We start from the raw sequence: 9,888 nt of genomic DNA on the forward strand, positions 1-9,888 counted from the left end.
AACATATATTAAATAAAGCAGATTAAATAAGTATAGAGAAATAAAAGAACCATTTTAACTCAGCAGTACAATGAATGTAGGAAATATAAAATAAGAGTGAAGTCGTTTCAAGTCCTCACTGGTTTTCTGTATAAATACAGGATCATGTGGTTCCAGGCTCCAAAGAGAGAATAAAAGAGTTATTTTGAAAGTGTGCATTTAAATTTCCACTAGTCTCCATTGAGTTTTATTTTGAAAAATGCTTCTTTCCTGTGCTGAACTCCATCAGTCGCTTTATTTTTCATGAAGTCCTTATTGAAGTGTTTTTATTCACCGTCCTGCTGGTCGAAGGGAAAATGATGCTGCTGAAAACTGGACCGGCTTTACCACAAATCTGATCCCGTTATGATGATCGACCAGAAGTTTACAGTGATCAATAAAGCTTGATCACATGATCGTCCAGCTTCAGAATGAAAAAATAAATCAATCAGTGAACAAACGAGCAGATGAAAAGGTTTTCCTTGAATCTCAGCTGTGAACAAAACATCTTGGCTGAGTGAGTAAATGTGAGCTTCTGTTTTATTGATGCGAGCCCCCTCCACCCCTCGGCCCCTCCCCCTCCCCCTCCCCTCCCCCCCCCCCTCCCCCCCCCCCCCCCCCCCCCTCCCCCAGCCCCTCCCCCACCCAGCATTATTATTTCACTGAAAACGGAGGAGCCACGGGAGACCCTGAGAGCCTCTGGATCCGTCCTCCATGTTTGTAGTTCTCACTATAATCACACTCACCTCAGCCAATCAGAGCCGCTGTGGGCGGAGCTAAAGCCTCATTTTTACTCCAGAGGTAAACGAGATGAATAGGCTGTGAGTCGCCTTGAACCACCTCCAAAGATTAAAACACTCGGACCACGGCGGCTCTGATTGGGCCACTTCACCACATCTCAAGAAACTCAAAATCAGTTCAAGAGTGAACATCAAACTCCGCCCACAGGCCCGACCCCGACGCTTCCAGACGGCACTCCAGACATCGATAGCTTTGTTTTACATTTAATATCTTCACACACACTGAGCAGTTCACACACACCCCGGCCCACCCAGACCCGCTGCGTTTGCTCAGGTCTCAGCAGGAACCTTCAGGAAGCAGCTGAGCTTTGATCCGACCGGCCGTCAGAGTCCTCCAGGATTTACCGACTTCAAACCGTCCCCCCTCTGCTCAGATCCTCCTCTTCCTCTTCCTCTTCCTCGCATTATGCCGCTCGTCTTCACCGGGTCTCGCCGCGGTTCAACGCCGTTCCCGTCAGATCAGAGGTCGCGCTGAATTCAGGCACCGCAGGAATCCGAGCCGCAGAACCAATTCCTCCATCGCTGAACCCATCTCGGCTCGAGGCGTTCGAGGACCGCTGGCAGTGTCGGTCATTCAGAGTGAAAAGGTTTTCTGGATGTGATCACATTCAGAAGGTTTTTTTTGTCCAAGAAATGTAATTCTTATTGACGTGAAGTCGGTAATGAAAATGACGGACGGTGAAAATGTCTCCCGCTCCAGACTCTGTGCGAACTGACATTTCCGCTGGTTTAATTACTGTTTAATTGTCTCTGGAAGTGGCTGCAGCAGCGAGGGCTAAAGGTCACTCCAGGTCACTCCAGGTCACTCCTGGTCCGACGAGGCGAGGGCGCGGAAACCAAACGCACCTCACACAGACCAAACAGTGGACTGATAGCAGGAAGATATGGTGCAGTTTCACCCTGAACACTGACTCCACCGAGGGACGGGGCGGAGGGGGCGGAGCCTCAGCCCCCGCTCACCCCTTCAATAACTAACCGCTGAGTAAAAGCAGATCGGACCGGTCGGCTGCTGCACGGCCGGTACCGACCCCACGCTACAAACTGCAAGCACCGGTTCATGACTACAGCCTCTAAATGCATTCTGGGTAAAATATATTCCCTTGTTCTCGACACAATTCAAAGACAGGAGCCAGACCGTGGTGTGTGTGTGTGTGTGTGTGTGTGTGTGAGAGAGATGGATTTACAAATGTCAGAAGCTCCAGCCGGCCGCAGCAGCCACACGGCTGCAGGCTAAATGTGATTTCTGCGGCGGTGAGCGGCACAATGGGCCCCGGCCTGACGTGTGAATGGACTCAGTGTGGCAGCAGACAGACGGCCTGATTGTGACAACAACGGCTCTGCTCTCTCCAACACTTTAATCAAGTTGCAGCTCTCATCTAAAGGCCGCGGGACTTCAGAACGGAGCCTCCTCTGTCTCACTGCTGGGAAGTGAACAGCCTGACCTTCACTCAGAGAGCAGAACATTTACTGGAAAACCTGAACTTTAGCTGAACCGCAACAGAAGAATCCAGACCAGACTTCAGACTGAACCCTCAGATCAGAGGCAGCAGCGATCGCAGCAGAGTGTCGGCTGACACGACCAAACGCTGCCGTGTAAACGTGAAACTTTTGGAAAACGAAGCGTTTTCACTTGAAACGGCAGATCCAGGATGGTCTCTGGGCCTCCCGGTCCAGATGTCCCGGCCGGCCGGCGGAGGACTCGGCCACGCCGAGCGTCTCTGCCATGCAAAAATAAGTGGAACGGAGCGGCGTAGTAACAGAAGCAGAGCAATAAATACCATCCCAGCAGGACGGCAGCAGCCATGCAGATCAGCGAGTGGGCGGCTGTGGGCGGCAGCGCAAACGAACGGACTCACACGGCAACAGACGGACATTTTGTTGGAGAGGAAGAGGAGGAAGAGGAGGGAGAGGAGGGAGAGGAGAGAGAGCTGTGGCCCTGATGGTAGCTCCACCGGGAGCATCTAACCTCCTTTTCTTATCAGGAGCGCCGAGCAATGTGTGACCTGACGCTGAGCAGAGACCCAGAGAGGCCGAAAGCTCAGCATCCAGCACCGAGAGGAGGAGGAGGAGGAGGAGGAGGAGGAGGAGGAAGATGACGACACAGAGAAATGTGAGACATGTCAGCAAAGGAATGCGAGGAGGAAGGAAAGAAACCAGGATCAGACTCCTCGAAGCTCTCCAGATAAACAGGCCGGGTCAAGAGGAGCTCTCAGCCCATCAGAGGAGCAGGAGGAAGAGGAGGAAGAGGAGCACCGCAGGGTGAATTCATCTTCACTCCACCGTTCTACGTTGATGTAAATCCCTTCATCACCGCTGATATCTTCCCTTCCGTCACCATTCAATCCTCATTTTCACGTTTAAAGTTCAACGTTGGAATTTTCCCTCTACGTCGACGATTCTGCTTCTTCCAGAGACGATTTCAGACAAAGTCCTGCTCAACACTCTTTATTGTCAGACTTTTTAAGAAGGGGGTGATCTGTGGAGATCTGAGGAGGAGATCTGAGGAGGTCATTGAAGAGCAGAGGTTCCTGGAACTCGCTGGGTCTTTGGAGTCCGGCATGCCGGCAGCGTGGATCTGTAGAACGGGGCCAGTCCACTTAGGTCTGCTTCAGCCTGGAGGACCAGCTGGACCCTTCCGGTCTGAACCGGGTCTGAACAACAGTCTCTGTGCTTCCTGCAGTCTAAAGGAGGCCATCTTGGACTGGATGTGGATCAGGCCCTGTCCCCCTTTAGCCACTGGCAGATAGAGGACTGTAACCCGGATCTAGTGTTCCCCCGACCAGAAGACATCCAGGACGGCCCATAAGATGTCCTCCACCAGGCCCTCAGGAAGTCCTCTACCAGGACTTCAAAACACTGAATTGGTGCCAAAGAGACCAAGTTCTCGGCACCCAGGACTCCTCCCCTCTACGACAGCTGGGGTAGAACCACGTCCATTCAGACATCCGTGCACACACCTTCTGCTAAACACCGTCCCAGTTTCTGGCCTGAAAGCCCTCAGCAACCAGAACCCCCCCCCCCCCACCCCACCCCACCCCACCCCACCCCAGAGCACCTTCAGACCAGAGGAGGAGGAGATCTGAGGAGGAAGCCACAGCAGAGTTCCTGCAGAGCTGTGGAGGAGTCACAGGGTTCGGGGGAGGAGCTGGGAGGAGGTCTGGCCTCTGGAGGACTGCCTGTTCCCAAACTGTCCCAGACAAGCAGAGCCGGGGGGGGGGGGGGGGGGGCAGTTTCATGTCCTCCCTCCATTCATTCTGTCAGCTCCACCCTCACTTCACTCCTCCTCCTCCTCTAATCCCACACACCCAGACAGCTGAGAAACCACATGACCCTCCTCCAGATGTTTCTGACTGATGACCCACAGAGAGCCTCTCACACAGTCCTCCTCCTCCTCCTCTTCCTCTTCCTCCTCCTCCAAGTGTTTATTCAAGTCTGATTCTGTGGCTCAGGCCACGCCCATTTCCCCCCAATCAACCAATCAGGGAAAAGGACGGTTGACGACACTTCATTGGATTGATAGTTTATCATGAATTCAAACAATGTGCTCAAGTTTTGAAGTAATCAGTTACTGGTACTGTAAATTCCCCTCCTCTAGCATCCAGGCTATAGAGCATCTTCCTCCCACTGACTTCAGGATTATAAAACATCTTTCTGATGCTTTCCAAGTGACTTTTTGTTATCTCCAGTCCGGTACATCCATTTGTGTTCATAAACTGGAAAATTACCTCGAAGACGAACCTGTTCTTCTGAGAATTATGGTCAAATCCTGGAGTCAAACTGGATGTCTACACAGACATAAAATGTGGACAACAAGGACATTTCAGAAGCAAAAGAAGATCAAGTTTGGGGAATGAGGGGAAGTCAGAAATACAAAGACGGGAGAGCAACAAAAACACGACCCTCGGTTATTCTTACATTCCTTCCAGGAACTTTTTGGGCATGGGAACTAAAACAAACTGAAGAGGACGATAATGAGGATGATGAAGAGGGCGATGAAGAGGAGGAGCATTTTTAGATTCCAATGGAAAATAACGGAAAAATACATTTTTAGAGTTAAACTGAAAATATCTTTAGCTAACACACACACACACACACACACACACACACACACACACACACACACAAACACACACACACACAGGCTCTTCACACTCCAGATTGGACAGTGGGCTGTGTCGTCATGGAGACCGTCCCATCATCTCAGCCTGGCCATCGGCCAAACTCTCTCTGACCCACAATCCTGCTGCAGTGCATTGTGGGATATCAGATCTAATCTGATTCCATTGGACATGTGTGTCTGTGTGTGTGTGTGTGTGCGCATAGTTTTGTGTGTCCTCTTCAGTCTGCTCTGACTGTCCATTCACAATGAAAACTTCATCACCACAGCTAACACCTAGCACGTGATGCTAGCTCTGAAGCTAACACCTTTAGCACGTGATGCTAGCTCTGAAGCTAACACCTGTAGCTTCTGGACTGAGGCAGACGTTGCATCATGAACTACAGGAGAGGAAACCCTGCGCAGATCCACACGAGTTCATCTGAAGTCGCCACATAAATAACGAGAACGTGAGGAGGAACTTTCTTTTGTTCTCTCCTCATTTATCTCCCCTCAGAGACGTTTATTGAGGAAATGAAACATCCATCTGGATCAAGAAACACAAACACTCCCGTTTGAAGAGAGAGCGGTGTGTGTGTGTGTGTGTGTGTGTGTGTGTGTGTGTGTGTGTGTGTGTGTGTGTGGGGCTCCTGCAGAGCCTCACGTCCTCACTGTAGCTGTCTCTCTGTGTAACATCACACAGTCACCACAGCGTTCAGCCTGTTGAGTGCAGCAGTCGTAGTGAGAACAGCTCCCACTAGTGGCGCTGCAGGAGAACTGCACTTTCACCAGTTCTGCGAACGGAGATCATTATCAAAGATGAATCTGAGGACGAAGCGAAAACGTAGACCAACAGTTCCCAGACGATGGTTGCCATGGAGACGGGGTGTGAGTGTGCAGGTAGCAGCGCTGAAGTTCAGTTCGCCGACTCGGCACTTTGGTTTCTTTACTTGGGGTTTGATGGTGGAACGCAGAGAGAGAGAAGAACAATCATTGATCAGAAGTGACTCGTTCTGCTGCACTGTGGAAACCTAAAAGAACAAAGAAACGTTCTCCCAACAGACGCAACAGTGTCGAGACCGCCTGCTGGGCGCTACTGTTGTTCGACCTGCTGCTGAAACGGTTGTAGGGACTGTTGACCAATAGTTGGACCCGCTGCTGGACCAATAGTTGGACCAGCATTTGGACCAGTAGTTGGACCCGTTGCTGGATCGGTTGCTGGACCCGTTGCTGGACCCGTTGCTGGACCCGTTGCTGGATCGGTTGCTGGATCGGTTGCTGGATCGGTTGCTGGATCTGTTGCTGGATCGGTTGCTGGATCGGTTGCTCTCTCGTCCCGTTTCTCTTTTCTTGCAGACGGATCAGTTTGAACATCGGAGCTTCATTAACACGATTCTGTTCCAGCGGCTCTCACAGCTGACAACAGGAGACACGGAAACACACACCAGAGTGTGTGTGTGTGTGTGTGTGTGTGTGTGCGTGTGTGTGAGAGAGAGATTAAAGAGCTTTGCAGCAGTGTGTTCCTTGCCCATAAATACCTGCTGCTGACACACTCGTATGATGGGAGCTGGTTTTGATGACAGTGGACATCAGGGTGGGGGTGGGGGTGGAGGGAGGTGGGGGTGTGGTGGGTCTGTTGGGGGTGCAGTGGGGTCGGGGTGTCCTTGTCCGATCGATGAGGATTTAGAGGAGAAACTGTTCCAAAACGTTCCAGTGAGACCTTCAGACTGAACATGAACACAGCAGGAACTGCTTCTAACACCTAAACCTGATTAAAAACTGTCCAGAGTCCCAAACCCCCGACCTGAAACACATTTTTAACAGATCCAGGACTGAGTGAAGGGCCTGACCAGACAACACAAAGTTTGGTTTCTTAAACCACGGAGAATACTTCCCGTCAAACTTCAGTTTTAAAGAACCAGAATGAAATTTCTTATTTTCAAAATAGATCATGTCTGACTGGCTGTGGAGATGAACTCTGAGGCTCAGTGTGTGTGTGTGTGTGTGTGTGTGTGTGTGTGTGTGTGAAGTCATCCGGGGTTGGGTTACACCCAGAGATGAGCTGGGTGGAGGTCAGTGATGTAATCCTGGGCGTCGTCATAGCGACAGAGGGGGAGGCGGGGGACGGAGGGTGGAGAGGAAAAGCAGAGCTTCGGCTGAGTGATGATAAGATCCAAACTTCCAGGAAGGCGAGCGAGCCGCGCCTCAGAAACACCAGGAACACGCTCTGCTCGCCCGGCGCCATGGCAACGGCCGGGGGCCAAACGGAACCACCAGAACCGGCAGCAGCGGGGTCAGTGAACGCATCACGATCACTTCCTGTCAGAGTCCCAGACCCCGCCCCCTTCAGTCTGAGCCCCACGCCTCAGGGTGTGTACACACACACACACACACACACACACTTTTCTGATGGGGAGGCCTCAAACTCAACAATTCATTCATTAGGAATGTGTGTGTGTGTGTGTGTGTGTGTGTGTGTGTGTGTGTGTGTGTGTGTGTGTGTGTGTGTGTGTGTGTGTGTGGTGACCTTGAGATGGACTCATTTAATTTGATTTCTGTGCAGCCAAAGGCGTTCCTCCCTGTGTCACACACACACACACACACACACACACACACACACACACACACACACACACACAGTTCCAGAACAAGCCCAGCGCTCATTTGCTGCTCAGACCAGGACAGCGGGACGTTCTTACTGACTGATCAGAGGTTCGGTTCCTGCGGGAGTTTCCTGCTCCTCACATCTGTGGAACATCTGTGAACCGTTCACCGGACACACCGTTTCACTCTGAGAACACCGAAACACCCCAAACACAGAGACCAGAGACCCGTCAGAGTGACGAGAACGAGGCGGGAACGTGAGGAAAACTAAACAACAGGCAAACATGGAGATGATGCAACAACGTCACCAGGTTCCCCTCCATGGTTCCCCTCCATGGTTCTCCTCCATGGTTCTCCTCCATGGTTCCCCTCCATGGTTCTCCTCCATGGTTCCCCTCCATGGTTCTCCTCCATGGTTCTCCTCCATGGTTCCCCTCCATGGTTCTCCTCCATGGTTCTCCTCCATGGTTCCCCTCCATGGTTCTCCTCCATGGTTCTCTCTTCACTCCCCTTCACATTCCCGCCCCGCCTGCTGTTCTTCCTCCTTCAGTCCCTGGTCTCCCACGCTCGTCTCCTCCCCTGAGACCCCCCAACCTCCCCCCTCCACCACCCCATCCTCCACCTCCACCCTCCTCCAACTACAGTTTCTTTTTTCTTGAACTTTCATCCTCTGGTTTTACAATAAAATCCTCTATAAAATCCAACATCTAAAGTTTGAAGATTTAATATGGAAAAAAGTGAGGAGGGGGAGGAGGAGAGAGGAGGAACTAGAAGTGGGACAGTAAGAAGAGCTCTGAGAGGGAAATCCACGTCAGTCAACATGAAAACATCTTCTGCTTCCACACCAAGGCTTTTAATCTGAAATGATTTAAATTCACTTTATGAAGAAAAAACAACTGTCTGCCGGAGTTTGAGAGATGGATGAGAGACGCTCCCGATCCTCACGCCGTCCAGACGTTCTGCACAGACATGTTTGGTTCCACACGGGTTCTGGGCGTTTAAACAAACTTCCAGCCTGCTGCTGTTCTCCCAGTTCCATCACGACAACAGAATCCATCTGAGGGTCCTCCTCCTCCTCCTCCTCCTCCTCCTCCTCCTCCTCCTCCTCCTCCAAACAGGACAAATGTCCAGAGAAAACACAGCTGAGAGAGAATCAAACCAATGATCTGTCCAGGAAACAGGTGGGGCTTCACAGCCCAGTTTTCTGTCTCTACTCGTTAAACCACATTTCCCATGAGCCCTTGCTCTCTCTGTCTCACTGATAACTCACCAAAATTACAAAAACAGTTTAGTTTGAGTCAAGTTGATTCACTGAGTGACCACTGAAAAAGCCTTTATGAAGATGCTGCAGCTGTGGCTGCTCTGCTAAAACTACCACTCCGCTAAAACTACCGCTCCGCTAAAACTACCGCTCCACTAAAACTACCACTCTGCTAAAACTACCGCTCCGCTAAAACTACCGCTCCGCTAAAACTACCGCTCTGCTAAAACTACCACTGCTCCGCTAAAACTACTACCGCTCTGCTAAAACCACCGTTCTGCTAAAACTACCACCACTCTGCTAGACCTGAACCCGTTACTGCTACACTCAAGCTGTTATCACAAAATCTGCTGCTGGTTTGGTAAAACTGCAACAAACGGCATCGCAAAATGTTGCTACGTCCACGCTATCACTGCTACGTCAACGCTACAGCTGCTTTGTCATCGCTACTGCTGCTACGTCAACCATATCGCTGCTACGTCAACGCTAAAGCTGCTACGTCATCGCTACAGCTGCCACGTCCACGCTATCATTGCTACACCAATGCTACAGCTGGTACGTCAATGCTATCACTGCTATGTCAATGCTAATGCTGCTACATCAATGCTAAAGCTGCTACGTCAATGCTACTGCTGCAATGTCAACGCTACAGCTGCTATGTCAAAGTGATTGATGCTGTCAGACTTAATGCTGCTACATCAAAGCAACAGATGCTAAGCTGTAGTTTGTGATGCGACTGTCTGAACCATAAATGACAGCAGCTGAAATCAGAGACTGGAAAGAAGAGTCTCCGTCTGGAAGAAGAACTTGGATTTTCTGTGAGTTCTCAGGCGGCTGGTGGTTAAAGCTTCCCGCTGGCAGCAGGTTCTCATGCTACTTTCAGACCTCAGAGAGGAAGCTGCAGGAGCTCCAGCAGCTGAAGACTTCCACACCTTCCAGGAGTCAGGACCGACCTCCACACCGCCGTCCGTCCAGGATGCAGCGTGACGGGCACAAACAGCAGACGCTTCCCCCAGAGAAGTTTACGATGGGTCTGTGGTTTTTACTGCAGCACAACCTCTTCAACAAGTGACCAAATGTCTCCCAGCAGAGGAGGAGCAGCAGGAGCA

At 51.0% G+C, this 9,888-nt stretch overlaps 1 protein-coding gene across 1 annotated transcript in view; it reads right to left on the minus strand.

Moving 5' to 3' along the window:
• sptbn1 (spectrin, beta, non-erythrocytic 1) overlaps positions 1–9,888 on the minus strand; it is a 60,482-nt gene that overhangs the window by 49,651 nt on the left and 943 nt on the right. The gene's annotated exons all lie outside the window — the stretch shown is intronic.

Source organism: Salarias fasciatus, chromosome 13 (assembly GCF_902148845.1).
Source record: "Salarias fasciatus chromosome 13, fSalaFa1.1, whole genome shotgun sequence".
In the NCBI taxonomy this organism is placed as follows: domain Eukaryota; kingdom Metazoa; phylum Chordata; class Actinopteri; order Blenniiformes; family Blenniidae; genus Salarias; species Salarias fasciatus.